At 41.6% G+C, this 18,537-nt stretch overlaps 1 long non-coding RNA gene across 1 annotated transcript in view; it reads right to left on the bottom strand.

The window, feature by feature from the left end:
* Positions 1–2,986: 2,986 nt before the first annotated feature.
* LOC142935555 (uncharacterized) overlaps positions 2,987–18,537 on the bottom strand; it is a 24,838-nt gene continuing 9,287 nt past the window's right edge. The window contains exon 3 of the long non-coding RNA XR_012947870.1: positions 2,987–3,573. This is a non-coding gene — a long non-coding RNA (uncharacterized LOC142935555). The remainder of the gene's footprint in view (positions 3,574–18,537) is intronic.

Raw genomic sequence — 18,537 nt, 5'->3', positions numbered from 1 at the left:
AGCACCTGAAGATCTCTGCCCATAAGACCATCCAGTTGAAAGTGACAATGGAAAAAATGTTATGTGGAGAAAAGTCTGAACTTCACAATATTTACAGAAAATGAATGAATAACTCTAACGTGTTTTGGTGTTCATAGCATTTAATGGTAAAATATGATCAAATCTGACGACACAAAAAATGACTCAGAGAAGAATGTTAAACTTTTGTATCGTAAAATGTACTACTCTTGTGACACAATCCCATTCTCATCTATCGCTGCTGTTGTGAAGGTTTAAGGAGGCTTTGTTGGTTCAACAAGTATCAACTATTTATTTTCTTCAAAAGAAAAGTGATTTTGAAAAGCAATGTCCAACTATGACATTTATTCTGAAAAACTGAAAGTTTTGAGTTGCATTCAAAATCGGATGTATTTATTAATAGAAGTACTGTATTTTGAATTAAAGAAGACTCAATTCAAGAAGTAATTCAGCGTACCTTTATTCATTTTAAGTCTCAATAGAGTGATTAGGCCTTATCTGTCAAGTTATCCGTGAGAGGGTAACATGACTTTATTATGTAAAGTCCACCCGAAAATAGCATCCACCCTGGCAAGCTGCAACGACTGCTGCATCAGGGACTGAGCACTGAGCTTTAATTGTTAATAATATCAAGTACAGTTCACAGATAGATAATGTGTTTGTGGAAGGAAATTATAAACTCTGTGATGCATCTCTTACATTGATATCAGGAAATTGAACCCATTGCTGGAACTCCGACAGCTCAGGAGCAAAGTGTCCGTTAACATTGAGCTCAATAACGAAGCACAGGGCTAGCAGATAAATATCTGAGGGCTAAAACTGTTTGAGGCAAATTTGCAATTGAGGGATGTTTCAATTAAATTAACTTGAAAGGATTAGATGCTACCTTCTTAATCAAAACATTATTGTTTTCTAAAACCAAGCTAGATGATTCATAATCAGGAGAAATAATGGGAAAACTGTGATTACATTCATTGTTCATGATGTTTATATTGAACAAAGGGTTTAAGACATTTGCTGTTGTTGATGTGAATCCTAATCCTTATTATTGAAAAGTGCATTCCAATTAAATTAATACAGTTTTTGTGTTGCTTAGATGTCTGGTCTGTGCTGGCCCACACTTTAGAGGAGCAATTACAGTACTTTGCTGTTTAAGAAATTAAGCTAATTATATTCTGTTTATTGCCACCAACCAACAATGGATTGATCCTATAGCTCATCTGCCAGTATTCATGTCAAATAATGTCTTAATCCATCCTTAGGCCCTGCAGTGGGCTGTGCTGCATACATATACTGGACCCCTTGACAGGCGACACTAGTCTCTAGCCCTGACCGTGGCTGGCCCCACTGGCTAGATTAGGCTGAATGCGTTGTCCAACCTCCATCACTATTCTCATCACTCAGTGTAGCTGCTCTTAACCATCTGCAGGTAATCCAAAATGCTGCCGCCAGATTACTCACTAGGACAAATCGACGGTCTCACATCACCCCCGTACTCCGATCTCTCCACTGGCTCCCTGTAGCATTTAGGATCCACTTTAAAATGCTCACTCTCACTTACAGAGCACTACACGGCCCGGCTCCTACATATGTGACTGAATTACTTCACCCTTATTCACCCGCCCGCGCTCTCAGGTCAAACATGTTAAATTATCTGTCTGTCCCACGCACTCGCCTTAAGACCCGTGGGGACCGAGCTTTTGAGGCAGTAGCACCGAGGTTGTGGAATGCTCTGCCTGCACCCTTACGCTTCACAGATTCTGTGAATTGATTCCAGATTTAGCTCAAGACACACCTGTCTAGACTGGCATTTGACTAAAGACTCATGTCCTAGGCCTGCTTTTAAACCATGTTTTAATTTTGCTTTTAAACCATGTTTAAATGTTGTACTTTCTGTGTATGTAAATTATTTGCCCTTATATGGTCACATTGTGTTTTTTATGTTTGTAATTCTGCCCCTGTTAAGCACTTTGTGACTTATGTCTGTAAAAAGCGCTTTATAAATAAATCTTACTTACTTACTTACTATTCCTCTAGTTCCACTAGACTTACAAAATAGCCACTAATAAGTGGGATGATACACTTTTCCATTCCTGAATTATATCCCTTTGATCTGTCCTACCAAACAAATGGGTAACCCCATGGTAACCCCATTTTCGTATGCGATATAGATATGAGATATAGGTGTTTAGAGGTGTTGGTAGAGGTGCAGGTAGAGGTGCAGGTAGGCTGGTATTTTTTGTTGTTTTCCCATGTTTACAGTCTTTATGCTAAGCTAAGCTACTGCTAGCTGCTTCATATTTACCATACAGACATGACCTGACACGAAAGCAAATACGCGTATTTCCCAGGATGTTGAACTGTTCCTTAAGGACTGCTGTTGTAAAGTGCAGCGACAAGAAAACAGATGTTATTCTGTTGCTGCATAATTTATGTCGGCTGCATGATATTTAATATTAGTACATTATTTTAGCACCTTTGAAACTTCACGTGAGTAATGATCGCAGCCTGGCAGGGCCGGATCCAGGATTTTTTAAACGCTGGGCTAACGAGTCCAAATGTCTCCAGTGCAACATATATCTCCTGTATCTCCTGTAAGAAGTATTTCCCCACACGAAAATTATGTTTCTCTACAATGGTATGTAATTATATTGGAGGATAAGAAATCCCATTAATTGTAATCTATTGAGTGTCTGCATTAAAAAGAGCATCATTTTAAGATGTGTAGCCAAAAACGATTAGAATCATATTTAACAATGTGAAATATGTGTTTAATCATAGAATGGAAATTCCATTTGATGTAATGTGTGTAAATTGCCAGAAATATTACTTACAGCATGACCTCAGAGTCCTCAATGGATGCTACGGTCATGCAGCCTGCATGGTGAACTTGTCAAAACCTGCTGACGAAAGAAAGAAATGCAAAGAATATATGAAAAAAGCTTCAATACTATAAAATAAATTATAGGTTTGCCTTTTATTGTTCAACACCAGCACATACACACAAGATGAATGCTGCCATGGCAGTGGGGTTAAACATGAAGAGAAAATGGTTTGTATCTTTCCATCTGAGCCAGTTTATGATGGGCAGGCACAGTCAGGGCTAACACCTCACCACCTCAATATCTCCCTCCCGGACATTTCAGCGCTGACTGACCGCAGGGACTGAACTCGTGACCCGCCGGATGCGTCACACTCGCGACTCCCCACCAGACTAACTCTGCACTGCCGATTTTTAAAAGAGACCACTAATTGTTTAATTGGCATGCAAAGCGCCGCTGTTAATGGCACGACGCTTTGCACAGTCCTTGCAGTCCTCCTGATGTCTGTCTGTCCGTCAGTTAGTCTGCGTCCTGGTGGCGATCCGCGCTCCCCACATGTGTGTCTGCGGCCCCGGGCCGCGCGCTGTCAGATCAGCTTTCCACGGCAGACAGCACAAGGTCAGCAGACGACGACCCTCGGCCGGGGCTTCCCTGCGGTCGCTCAGCTGTCCAGATTCATTCTCAGACAGCCGGCGTCCTCCACTCATATAGCAGCCGTCAGGGTGGCACCATTCTAAAGACACACGAACACACTCACAGCTAAATATCTTCCATCTAAAAGCCCCCTCTCGACATTTTGGGAAATTCACAGATTTGCTGTCTCACTGACGGTGAGATATCGATATTTAGTTTCATCTCGTAGCACTCAGAGACAGCTCAGTGCTTTAACAGCTGATGATGGTATAGCTTCTCTATTATAGTTCTGCAACTCATTATTTTCATTACTGATTCATTTGACTGCTGTTTCCACACAATCGTTTGATCTTTAAAAACAATGCCACGTCACAATTTTCTTGACGGACAATTGATGTCGTTGATGAGGTTGCTTGTATTATTCAAAATCCAAATTCATATTAGGTTTACTGTCAGAGTGGTATCTATCTCATCATCTTACTTCCGGCAAGAATAAGATTACTTCCCAAAATGTTCCATCCATCAATCTATTCCATCAACAGCAAATAAATAAAAGTAATGTCACATGATAACTGAGCTAGACAATGAGATGTGATGAGAGCCCCAGAAAAAAACTCGTAAGTGGACATTGAGCTTAAATATTTGTGTCAATACAGAAATGTACACAACTTGCTGACCACAGTTAAGGACTGTCACACATTGCACCATCATGTCTCTTTTATGTGTTAAGAATTGTCAACAGTCGGAATATAATAGTACGTTTCAGGTAATTGTCTGACATGCAGACGTCAACACAGCAGTGAGGAGTCCATCTCTGATCATCGGGCCATGACCCCCCCTCACACACACAAACACACACCGAGTAACAACACACAGGGAATGAACAGAGTCTTAATACACCGGTAGAGGACAAAATGCGAGCCGCTTAGGTCTCTTGATTGCAATCATTGGACAGCTTGGGCGGAAATTGGTCCTGCCGCTTAATGTGTCTCCGTGTCAGACAGTAAACACTGAGGAGGACTGAAGAGGTTCACCTTCCAACCCTCACGTACACACACGCACACACACAGACAGGACGGGCTGCTAATGTCCCCAAGAGGCTGCTCTGGTCATTACATCCCAAGAAGAGAGACAGAATGAAAGAGGTTCAAAGCAGAATTGATCATCATTTATTCCGTTCACAACACTCAGTATGGAGGGGAATGGAATCGCATACCTTCAGTGCTCCGGTGTCAGCAATAAGACAGATACAATAAAACACAAAGACAACAGTGCAAGTTATTTTATTTTGATTGGCTATTTGCCAAGTACTGTTGTCTACATCTGCTCGTAGTCGGCAGTTTGGCAGTTTGGAAGAAGATAGTTAAAGGCCACCATTAATAAAGATGTGGTTTATATTTTAAAGCACGAATTGGAAAGTCTGCCTTGGTGGCCAAAAAACGCGGGATATTGTTGTCAACCAAATCTCTGGTAAAAAACATGCGATTTAGTACTCAGGATCTCAAAGAATCCTTCATAGAGGATTACCAAACACGAAAGCAGCAGGTTAACAAACTAGCTACCCAAAATGACAGCGCACACATCATGTCCATTTTAATTACGTACTTTTCTGGTTTTGCATCTGTTCAAAGCAGTTGCTGTGATATTACATTAAACACTTTGGTAAGAAAAAAAAGAAAACAGTTACAAAACATAGAATATTGAAACAGGAACACCAGTGCTAAAGATAATTATGGTTTGGGTCTTTTTTCATAGTTTTGTCCAGTGTTTGAGTGAAATAGTGAAATAATCGCTACCAAGCAGAATAACCAGGAACGTGCTCGCACTAGTCAGTCACAACAGCTCTCTGAGCCTCTTGCTCTTTCCTCTTACTGGGCTGTTTTGCTCTCAGGATTGTACATCATTTCATTTCAACCTTTACGTGCATTTTCTTAAACGTACTTTCACTGAAATGAAGAGTTTTTGCTGTAAAGGTTTAAACAGATTATCCAAACATTTTATTTGGAGTTCAAACTGAAAAGGGCCGTAACTGAAAAGTCGGGCATGATTACTCAAAATATGAGCTGAGCTGTTGAATATCTCCCAAGTCGCATCTACGGTCTGTCCTATTTACTGGAGCAGTGAACGTTTCCATTGCATAAGGACCTTGCGGGATGGTAACGATTGTTCCAGGTACTAGCAAACCCCGTAGGGTTACCAGGGAAACTGAGTGTATGGCTTGAGGAAAAACATTTTTAGTTGCAAGACGTATGAAAATAAAAATGAGCGATGTTAACCGCAGTATAAATGAGATAATACCCTTCAAGTTGTACATTATCAGAATTAATAGACTTCACGGAGGCAACTGTCCGGCATTATCCCTTCCGTAGATTGTCCCGATGTATGGTCACAGCAATAGTCCACATTTGTAACTTCACAACTCTATAAGACGTTTTAGTTCCACAACTTGTTCAACACTTAAAACCTTCGAGATCTGAGTGTGTACTTTAGGATCAGTTTTCACGCCTGATGATTCAAAGTGGACGTTGGTGTCAGACTTGGTTTGGCGTGAATGTGGAGATGCGATGTGGGTTAAAAGGCTTTCATTAGTCTCTAACCAAATGCTTAATAAATGCTTCACACTCATTAAGCTGCGGTTCAATCAACTTCATCAATTACAAAGCTTATTTCCATATTCATGTCGGCGACGTCGGGGTGAGGGTTTGAATTATTGTCAAGGTGCCTTTGGACAGATCTTATGTTGAGGATGTCTGGTTAAATTTTACAGTTCTGCAGCGCAGTCCTAACCATTACAAGTTTGTTCATGACCTTGGAAACAGCAGCGGTGTTGGCTCCCAGAGGAGCAGCGGGGCGAAGCTCTGCTCCTGGCCTGCGGAGAAGCTGCTTCTGCCAGGCACAGAGCGCTCCACAGCTCCTTCGACTACAGGTCGAGGGCATCAGCGAACTTGGGTTGAGAATAGCTAAAGGCATTGGTATTAAATTGACTGTTTTATAACAAGTTAAGAGTTAATTGTAGTACCTTTAAGAATGTTTTTGCATTAAAATACACCAGTAACATCACTTGGTATGTAATTCAAATTAGTAAAATAGAAACAGCAGAATAGCACTTGAAAACATGAATAATTGGCTGCTGAAGGATATACTCTATGCGACAGTGAATGATCAATAACCCTAAAAAGAACTGAATTCAGTGTAAAATACAAAAGTTTGCTGTTACATCACAATACACACAAACCTTATGAAATATACATAAATAAAGAGAAACATGATTTTTTTTATTGGGAACATCAATTATTGATATCTTTATTTCTATTTGTAAAGCTGTCAGAAGAGGCTATATCGGTAATATCGGTCAGACAAGGTCGAAACTTAGCATTCAAACTTTCCAAACGACCTCCTTTGTCGTGTATGAATCACCTGATCACCAAATCGCTACCAACAACCATTTACTGTGTGTCTGCGTATCACCGAGGCAGGCTGCCGACCGACCTGCAGTCACCTCCACGAAAAACAATTAACGTTCTCATTTCCAGCCAGACGCATCCTTCTCACTGAATGAACTGAAAAGCTCTGAATCAAATGGCTCTCTGCGGATCTGACTCATGACTTTCATAACTTCGGTTGCACTTTCAGTCACGCAGGTGGCCGAGCGCCTGTCGGCTTCTCTGTATGCAGTAGCACACAAACGCGCACACACTCAGTGATTCGGTCACAGTTCCATTATGCAAAGGTTGAGGGAAAAAATGAAAGGCAACTTTTTTACCTTTCACCCAGCAGCAGGTAACAAACTTTAAAGGTTGTCTTTACGTCAACGGTTTTGCCCAGCACAAAACCAACGAATTACAGAGTAACGTACAGAGTGCTATGGTCACAAATACATATATTACAATACATGTATCCATGACAAAGATGTCACAAACACTTCAGGTTTTCCATGCTGCCTAGTTTCTATCTCTGTCAGTGGAGCGTTTGCTGTTGCCCTGACTTCAGCGGACCGGAGGGTGTAAAGCTTGCGGGATGTTTTGGAACAGAGTCTTTGGATTTGACCCTGTGTGCCACCAGCCTTTTGCTTGAGCCACAGCAACAGGGTTGTTTTTGCAATTCAAATCTTCAGACAGGTCCAAATCAGTTCAGCTGCGAAAAAGATGCCCATCTGTGAGTATAAATACGATAGGAGCACTAATCTGAATCTAGCTTTGGACGCCACAAAAAACAACTGCTTAAGAGAATAAACATATCACCTCACCGCATACTACCGCGGGGTATAAAACATCCTCTCTAATCCTTTTAACGACGTCTCTCCTGTTGGCTGAAAAGAGACATGCCGTCTTTTGTCTCACCGAGGGCAACATGAGGACACAGGAAGAGACGGTCCAAAATCGGAGTGATTACAGTATGTTTGGGAGCAAACTCAATCATTTTCTCTGGATGCATCGTAGGTGTTAAATTTAGATGTGCGCCTCCTCCTCCACCTCCTCCGATGATGGCTACACAAAGTGAGGGAGTGGGAGCCTTTAGAATGAATGCAATTTAAAATGCACACTTCCTGTATGAGAGATACAAATTAAAAAGGATAACTTTGTCAGCAACAGTCACTGTTGGAATATTGATACAACGAACACGCTGTTATATCTACTGTATAGCTACGTGTATATCAGACCCACAGGAGTCATTTGTTGGCACAGCCTACATTGTGGTCCTCATGACAAATTAACGAAACGTCATGTCCAAAAATGGTGGACTGCCCCCATAAAGACAAAGAGCTACAGGTGGCACCCTTTCAAATGTAAGGAGTTGTCCAATTCCCACGGTGCATTTCATCACATCCTTTACTGTTCAGGGTCGGCACACAAGTTTGAGAACCAACACAAAAGGCCTAAACGTTTCTTTTACAGTGTTCGAATTACATCTTGGCTTTCGAGGAGCCTTATTTTGGAGGGTACTGTTCACATGCACACGCATAGTCTACATGAATGAGCCCGCCTATGAACAAGAATATACTATATATTACAATTCATATAGACAATACTTAGTCTGGGAAAACCAAGAAACAGAAAACAAATATTTGCCGTTGCAAGTTTTTTTTTGTTATCAGTAGTCGAGAGGCGCAGGGGAGACTTTGTTTTGCTCAGTAAGACTCTTCACTTTACCGAGCAGTTGGGAAGCAAGACACGGGAACATAACTTGAGGAGATGCTGCATTTATTCATAGACAAACTGATCTGAACTACTCTTATGACATGCATCAAACTGTCTCGACACCCTACAAACACTAAATTGAAATATAGACAAAAAAAAAAACAGATTTTAAAGCGTCCCTAAATTTCTCAGATGAGGCTTTCATCTGAGGGAGCTCATGTTTCTGTCAGGAGAGCCGGACTGCCCGTTCCCACGATATAAAAAAGAAGGACGACTTTGAAGAAGGGCATAGTCTGAGCATGAGTGCTGGAAGAAAATGGGTGGAAAGTAGGGAAGGGGTCATCACTTTACGCCCGTGGCTCGATTTGGCGTTGCGGCTGGTGTTGACCAATTGCAAGATGGTCTCTAGTTTAATATTACTGGCTATAAGCAGATATATTTTCTGCCATGAGTCTTAGTCGCAGATGGAATCCATTGTAATTGCTCTGAATCCAAACTGACACAGCTGCCTTCTTCCACGAGGGAGCAACGGTGCAATTAAAACTGAAGTTTTGAGACTAACGGCGTCAACTTTGCACTTGAACATATTCTGCTGGTCCACTACAGCTGAATGAGGAAATGTTACAAACATCTAGTTTCCTCACTGATGGAGTATCAACCACTAGTGTGGTGCCACAGAAGTGGTATCTGAAGACTTAGGTAACATAGAGGGAGATGAGATGAGGAAGTAAAATATGTATTGTGTTAGTCTTACAGTAGGAGGTCGGGGCTCCACGTGTCTCTATGTAAACGATAAAAAGGTCTTGTACCCAGTGATCGGACGAGGTGATGTGTCGTCCAACCTGCTGTTCAATAATGTGGTTTCTACAGCGGCGTATTAGGACCATTGTAGGTAAAAAAATTGTGAGTTCTTCCTTGTAAATTTGACACTTTAATCTCAGAGAATAACCACGTTTTTTTCTCATAAATGTACGACTTAAATCTCGTAAAGTTGTTTCTCTGATTATTACCACCTCCCCTGCCTCTGTAATTATTGTTTCTTGCTTGTTTTTTTCACCTGCAACGGCCTGAATACACCTTCGTAGGTTTGCATCCAGACAGCCTTGTTAAATCTTAAAATATGCTCTTTGTCCCGTGAGGAGTGGGAATGTAAATACTCTGACAGAGAGAAGAAGTCATATGCTTTTAGTCGCCATGGTTACAGTTGTTACATGTATTGAACTCGGGTCATGAGGTTCATAATGGTCGGAACAGAAAACCTCTGACAAACATGGGCCAAGTGGGGAAAAGTAGGACAGCACATCTTAAGTGCATCCATTTAAGATCATGTAGCCACAAGAGGCTTGAAAACACGGCGTCAACAACAGCAGTGAGGACGAGGGAGTGCACCGGAGTCTTGGTGTGAGGATGAGGAGAACAAGGCCCAGGAGGAGTTAACACAAGACAGAAAGAGAAAGAGGGGGAAAGGAAGCTCTGATAATCCCTTAACAATGCAATCTCTGAGGCAAATGATGTACTCACAGTGCTGAGAAATAAACAGAGAGGTGTTATTATGGGACAAATAGATGGAACCATACAGTTGCTAAAGTATATAAACATCAAGTAGTTATACAGCGTTTACAGGGTGCTGGTCTAGAATAGTGAGGAGAGTGCAAGACAAAATAGGCTTGCTTAAATACTGCTTGGATTGTACAATGAATTATGTATAAATATGGTCACACAGTTATATTCAATAATGCACAGGGATATGTATAACTTACATTTGCTGAAGTCAATTAATTTATTTATTAGGTCTCGATCTTGATTAGGTGACCATATGCATGCGTGCCAATGGTGTCACATGGTAGCTTAAATAAGAGAGGTTTTTGGAAATGTTGAAGTGTCAAATTATCCGCATGCCAAATGATCTCTTTCACAGCCATCGGCAGTTGCCCGTATTCACAGTTTGTTTGATTTTCTTTTTTTTATTCCGCGAAGACACAACCTACACCACCTCTGATTGGCCAGTACTCACTGCTGTGAGTTTAATGTGTTAAATGTATCGCTGATGAATAAGATTGGTGCAATGATTTCACCTCAGAAATGCGTTTTTGTACAGCGCTCTCATATAATTGCAATATCCTGATTATTGGTGAAAAACGTTTAAAAAAAAATGTTGCTATGCTCGTTGCCGATATGGATGGAATAAAAATACAGATCTGTTGGAGAACAACATTTTTATGAGGTGTCACAATTAAAGTTAACGTTGATATGGCACACTGATGAACAAGAACATTTAAAAATGGCACTTCATATCAAAAAGGTCGCCCACTTCTGGGTTCGACAGAAAATTAATAAATGACTATTTTAGACAAACAGGGAGAAATTAACATGCATTGGTAGCAGACAAATATAATGTAACATAAATTATGTGTAAAAATATGATGAGGTGTAATTCTTTCTGAGGGGGGGGGGTTATATAAGTTGTTCAGATAGATTGAGAGATGATGTGCAGTGACTTTTATTGTCCCGAGTGGTGGCTGAGTCAAACCAGACCGTGATGACTGGGATCCAGCAGAGGCTCGTCGGACAAATGGTGCCCCAGGCAAAGACCCGCCTAACCACCGCCCCACTGTGTGTGTGTGTGTGTGTGTGTCTAATATGCTATACCATGGGGGAGGAGCGCTGGCCTGGCTCCACGGTGTGTGAGTGATGATGCCTGGAGTGTGAGGGTGCTTTTTTTGAAAGTCAAAAAATCTGTGCTCTCTCTTGCTCCATCTAACCAGTCTGCATTCAGCTGCAGTGATGAGCAAATTGTTTGACGTTTCAGCTCTTCTCTCAAATCTGAGAATGTATGTACATAATGTACAAGTAAAGCCCTGGTCACTGAGAGTGGAATGAATCCACGCGTCTCGACCGAATATGTGGTTCAATCTAGAAGAATGGTGACTGCACACAGGGCAAGCTGGCGAACTAAGCGCTAACACGCTAGCCAGCATGGACATGCTAGCACTGTACAGTCACGTTAGTCTCCGCATTTCCTGCTATTATAAACTGTTTGTTGCCTAAAGCATGCTTAGGACCTCCAATGACTGGACAAGCAGCTCCTTTGTTAGTTTTAAAATCTAAGTATTTGCCTTAGTTTACCATTTGTGAGGTTAAGTGAGGTTTCAACGGAGGTCAAACTATACACAGGCAGTGACACTATATCAATTACTGAAAGTCTGTTCATCATCAGTTATTGGTCAGCTGTGTCAGTAGCCTTTACTTACCCAACAGGGATGCAAATTTTGCTCATCATCCGAAGTGAAAGTTTTCGCTACTTTCTGTTCCATTGTTGGTTCAGTAGGCTTAGCTTGCCACACAATGACAATCACAGATGGACTTTAAAACCGAATGATTTTTTTTGTCTTGCTGTCAACTACTACATTTTTTGGGTTTAAAAAGACAAATAATACATCTAACTAAATACGCTATATCCATTGGAGACAATCCATTATTAAGTAAAACCATTGAGACTTATCAACAGTGACCTTTGCTGCCAACGGGAACAGTAAAATCATTTTCCATTGATTTAGAGTCAAACCGAGACTAATATGGTCAATTAGAGAAAGAAGAGGCCAGTTGGATCAATTACCAGTATGCAAAAGAAACATCTCATTAAGACGGGATGAATGATGGGTTTTCATGCAGTAACAGAGAAGATATTGTGACAAATCGGTCCAATAATTACTTTGGTGAATACAGGGCAAATAAAATCAGACAGAATCTGTATTCACTTTCACCTCTCCAATTGGAGTTAATAGGGTCACTACCTGCAGGTAGTCTCCTAGTGCGGCGGGGCAGTGGTGAAACCCACGTGACACAGATACAGGAAACTGAGTCTCAGTAGGACATCTCTGTTCTGAACTGTCTCTGCTTCAGCCACGTGTGTGGTGATGTGTTCACTGTCTTCATGTAAAGTTTGCGTGGGTACTGGGTCACCAGGGGCTGAACAATGCTGTAAGATTGGACTTAAGACTTTTGTCATTTCTCTAGAAAAGAATTCAAGGTCCTGACACTGTACCCATAAAGCAAGCGTTGTTCTGAAAGGTTCTTCAGTTGGTGTGGACCGTAAATTGTGTCACACTCACTAGTTTGAGAACTTTACCAAAATAAATATATAGCAAAATAAACCCAGCAATCCTCAATTCCTCTCTAGCAGCAAGGCAATAAAGATCGTGACCGCAACCTGCTGCAAGTCGGTTTAAACAGAAGTTGGCCCGCTACAACTCTCACAGTTCTTTGCAATGGCAATGGTACACATAAAAATGTCCCCTGCTCAAGAAGAAGACGTCAACAGCGTTCCATGTGCAAGTCTTGGACACACAAATTCTTTCACCAAATGCAGAAAGGATCCCTGTGGAGTGTTTGGCCACTATCAACACTATGGAGCAATGTTTTATAAGTGGGTCCACATTTGCTTTGCTCTGGACATGCATGTGCATGCATGCAGGTGACATCATACACACTCCAGCCAATGGATTCACAAAAATCCATTAATCAACAGGTGGCCTTACCATAACAAGAAGAAACACACTAACGCAGTGAAGAAGACAAAATTGTAAAAGTTGATGTCAGGAAATGCATTTAACACCACGACCTCAAGGACACAAACAATGTGTCTTTATAAGGTGGCGCTGAACAGAAACAGAAACTGTGTTAGTTTATAAGAAACCTCCACAGGTCACCTTTAAAATCATTATTGCATGCTTACCGTACGGATCTGACTGTGAGGACAGGTTTATGCCGCATGTGAATTTCTCTTGGAAAGCTCAACTGATCTTGTATTTGGTCATAAAGTGCATGCTCCCTTTGCAGTTTGCAAGACTGGCGATGTTTGACAGAGGATCCCCCCCCCCCAAATCTGCATAGATTATGTGATTGGGTTCACACTAAAGCTGTGCTGAAGTCCGGACAGGGTATCAGATTGAACCTCCTCTGCTGGATCTCAAGACAATCTGACAATTCCAAAATGTAGAGCTGATTAGAGACCTGGAGAGGGTTGTGTAACACTTGGTATGAAAGAAATATGAAATAGTTACAAAAGATAAAAAAATTAAGACAAAAATGGAGCAAAATTCATGCGCATATTCGAAATGACATAAACAGAGGAACAAGGGAGCAAGAAGATACTTTCCAAAAAATCTGTATTTCTTTTATTTATGCTCTTAATCTGAAAACTAGCCAATTAACAGTCAGAGTTTCTTTTTAAAGAATCATTAAAAAAAAGAAAATGTATAAAGCAAGAAGTGCGGACAAAGATATAGACAAGCAGAGCCATCAGCTGCCGGTGTGTCTTTGTCTTTCCACCTTCTGGTCAGGATTATATTTGGACTCTGGACAGGAGTATATTTGCTCAGGACCCCCACAGCTGATTAAAACCCTGTGTGATTATGTTGTGTGAGCATCAGGCTGCGAATGAGTTCTGTGCGCACCCCAGGGTGATGCAAGTGTGAACGACATGTGTGTCCTCCTCAGAGGAGACGACCCACTCGGATAATTTTCCAGTGTTCGTCCACCAGCTCACATCAAAGAACCTCTACTGAGTGATGATTGGTTTTTAAACGAGCTGTCGAAACTGCTGCCTGCTCAACACGATGATGATAATTCTCATTACCCTCAGGTTATAAAATCGCCGTGCTTTGTTATGCCCACTGAGGCTTTACACTGGCTGCTAATTAACTGTCATTACCTATGACAGCGTCTGCCACTTGATCATATACAGGATGTCTCAATCTGAAGAGACAAAGAAAAGTTCAAAGCAATAAACATCTGCACAGGAATTATGTCCCATAATCCTCTGTTTATGTACATTTCGAATATGCGCATGAATTTTGCTCCATTTTTGTTTTAATTTTTTTATCTTTTTGTCTTTAATACTGGAGGACATATAACATTATGACAAAGTACACTCATCGACATCGGAGAAGGAAGCGTGGGGATTGGATTCATTTGTGGGGAACCGACCTTGAGACGATCACTGCCGACGGCTGACCGCACAGCCAGACCTGCTGGACCCAACACCACTGAAAGGGGAGTCGACTGCCCCAGAAGCAGAGGGAGGAGAGCCAAGGTGCAAGCTAAGTCTATCAGCTAGGAGCTAAGGATATTCCGGCATCCAATCTGCTCCTGGCTAGTGTCCAATCACATGCAAAATTCAGGCTAGCCGAGCAGCGGCAGGTCGGCCGCTTCATCGTGGCATCGTGATCGACAGTGTTTCTCCGATGTCTAATTCTTAATGTTAAGATGTCGGCCATACTGTTTAGGGAATTGTTTTGTTGCTGCTGTTCGGATTCCTCCTGATGCACGTTCAAAGAATACTCTTTAAGAAAGGACTACTGTTTCCCTTCTGTTCGGCATGTTTTTTCTTGCTACATTTCGTCGTGCAGTCCCTGTGTTGCATAATGACAACAAATGTCCAAACCCAAAGCTGTGTTCACACTACGAGCGGCACAGCAAAGAGCTGCAGGTCATTATCAATGGAAGACGATGACATGAAGCTACAAACTGACGCCCAACACTTGTCGATGTGTGACGGGCTTGGCTTCAATGACGTGACGAAGGGACAACCAATCATATGCTTTTGTTTCGTATGGTGGTGCGGATTGGCTAATGGGTCAGGTAGGTGCAGGTATTAAAAAAGCCTGACCCAGCGCCTCACTAGTGGGTTGAAATACGTAATCGCTCACTCGAACCCGTTTGGTTGTTTGAGCTGGTCAAAACGATTGGATCTCAATGGGGACACTGGAGACACATACAGTATTAATACCAGGTTTAGATGTAATCACTTTAAATCATATACAGATACAATCTGGATACGAGACACATTTAATGCAAGGTCTAAAGGGGTTCATGAAGACATCCAACAAAACATAGGGACGTTATTCACAAGGTTGCAACTGCTGTATGTTTTGGTCAGTGCTTTATGAGAGCAGTTTTAAAGTAGAACAGTAAAGAAAAAGGACTCGTGGCAAAGAAAATACTGGTTCAGGATATCATCAGTCATTTAACAAAACTAGACTCAGCTTTTCGGGCACTTGGCCACTGAGAAAGAGCAACAAATCAATCTGGCACTAAAGGTTGTGTCTGTTGCTTACGGACACATCTATGATAGCTTGCCGAGTCAAACCTATTTCCTTCTGAATCATTGCCTTTCAACCAACAAAAACAACAGGGGTGAAGAGAATTTATTATATATATAACAGTCATTTGAAATGGGATGATGAAAAACATGAGACGATTTCTTAGCACATGTTGTATAACATTTAACCATAAAGTGCACCACGTTTAACGTTCGCCTTCCACGTGCGCGCACACCACATGGTGTTTTGCTGTGACACCTGCAGGGTACATCACCTCTCCCAGCATAAACGGGGAAGATGGGCTCATTTGAGGGAGGAGAGTTATCAGGCGGCATCTCTCCCACACAGACGCTGATAGCTGCAATCAGCAGAAGAAGGAAGAAGGGGACTCGAGAGGGCAGCTCGTCAGCTCTGATAAGGCCTTCTTGTATCACCTCTGATTGAGTTGGAATACTTAGAAGATGCACTGTAATGATAGTCATCTCGGCTATAGTGCCTGTCTGGGTGTGTTGTCTGAGGATCTCAGGCCGTTTTGTATTCATGTGTGTGTTTGTAATAGCGAGGGAATGAAAAGAGAAAGCGAGGACGTGAGAGTGTTTGCATAAGTCAAGAACTCGTGCGGGAAAATGTAAACACAACACAGCCGATCGACCTCCATCGAGAGATTCAATTTAATGTCATATGGGATGAAATGTGAATGCAAAATGAGGCCTGATGGGAAATGAGATACCACACATCTACATTTACATTGTGGGTGCTATTTAGAGGGATGTAAAGTGACTCCATCAACACAGTAAACATAATTATTCTTCTGGATCAATTGACAATTACCTGGAAATTATCTCACTGGCTGACTTGCTAGCAGGCTGACGAGTCAATCAGCCAGAGGCAGCCTTCAAAGAACTATAAAACCACCAGAGAAAAGGCAAAGTGATCTACCTCTAAGAAACAAACCAACCCAAAAGGCAAACTGAGGCATGCGCAGGAGGATCTGTTACACGGGCTACAAATTGTCATACTATCGGTAACCCAGAAGGGTTCTTCACTGGGAGATAAATCGAGATAGATTCTGACACTCAAGTGCTTCAGTTGATTTACTTTTATTGGCCGTAGAATAACAGATATCAAAGACTTAATATCTACAGAGGCCATGAAATTCCTTTCACATTATGAAGTCATTTGATCCATTGTTAATATGAAATTATTGATAGGTGCAGCTGTAATACCTACCTCACCTGGAATATAAATCCAGGCCACTAAGTTGGAAACACACTGTTGTTTAAAATATAATTGTATGGTGTAGCATTAAGGCGTTCCTTCACTGAAACAGGCCCAAACTATGATAAACAGCCGCTTGTGTGCAGAAGCAAACAACTTCCATCTATTTTGAGCGCCACGGTTTATTTCCATGATTGTTGGTGGGAGTGGTTGTCTGGTGCTTTTTCACTCGCAGCATGTTGACGGTTTCCCAGAAAGCTTTTTGGCATCATGAAGCTGTCAAAATTTAGGTCCAACGCAGCTGAGCATGCTGCAAGCAATCATACCCGCAGATGACCAAGGCCATCCTAATATTATCTGATGTTGGCATATGAAGCTGGTATGGTGTGTTCTCATAGTGTGTGTATGATGTTTGTGGGAAGATTAGATTCATTTGTACATCTTTATTAAGCATCTTAAGCTTTTATAAAAGCATATACATTCTGAGTATAGTGTCGCATCCAGAAACAAAGCACACAGGTGGGATCACATTAACCTGACGAGCCAGATGGTTTGTTACACAGAATCATCTGAGAAGTCGTCATTGGAAACTGTTTGGGAAAGGGCAGGAACTTTCAAAAGACACTTGGCAGGGGATTGTATGAACCATCTGTCAATCAAACTCTTGCTGAAGCCAATCAGGGGAGACGAGTGAAAACATCTTTTCCATCAAAGAAAGCCTTTGGTGCTGTTCATTGCCCATCTTGCAATGAAGAAATACTCTCCAGTTCTGATACAACTCATGCTATTGCAGCATCTACGCTAACATCTTAAGTAGCCGCCATAGTTGTTTAGAACTAACAGTTGCCTCACAAATAAACCACGCCCATAGCTGCCGGTAGCTCCTTACAGGATGCTGATTGGTTTGATCACAAGCACATAGGAAGGATTTTCATGTGATCTCATGTTCCTGGTGGACGGGCGGACGGAGTTGGACGGATGGAGATGGACGGTCTCCATTCAAAGCTGCTGCCTTTGTCAACTGCGTTTGAAGCTCCAATTCTGTTCCCACATATGTGTGAGCTATTTTCTCCCAGTTATAAGTCAGAGCCCAGCTGCTGATTATGGGGCTCTGCCTGTGGTGGAGAAAAACAAAGAAGCCTGTAGCTCCTTTTGGCCTTGTAATATTAACCTGCGAGGGCTCTATGGAAAGCTTCTGCTTGTCCCCCAGAGCTTCATTCTCTCTGGACAAATACTCCACTTTGAAAAATATGAACATTTTTCATCTGCAAAACTCTCCATTTAACAAAAGAGGCCAAAGTTCTCAATGTTGTCTAAACTTTAACCCATAAATATTTATTGAATAAATAAAAGTCTAAAGTCGACAGTAAAAAAAGATGAAAAATAACTCAGGAAGCATCCAGTCAAAGAGTCAACGACTTTATGATTTTGGATAGACTTTTTTATACAGGTACAGATATTTTGGTCAGTACCAAAAGTCTTCACACATTCACAAAAGACGACATATATTGCATGTGTTCTGTTGAGATATGTTTTTCGGTTTACTTGTCTTTTTTTTTATTGATACAGACAAAACATCCCAAATAGTTGAAAACATGCCAGTGG

Source organism: Anarhichas minor, unplaced genomic scaffold (genome assembly GCF_050575085.1).
Source record: "Anarhichas minor isolate MPS153535 unplaced genomic scaffold, ASM5057508v1 ptg000073l, whole genome shotgun sequence".
Classification (NCBI taxonomy): Eukaryota; Metazoa; Chordata; class Actinopteri; order Perciformes; family Anarhichadidae; genus Anarhichas; species Anarhichas minor.
This window is presented reverse-complemented; position numbering and strand designations above follow the sequence as displayed.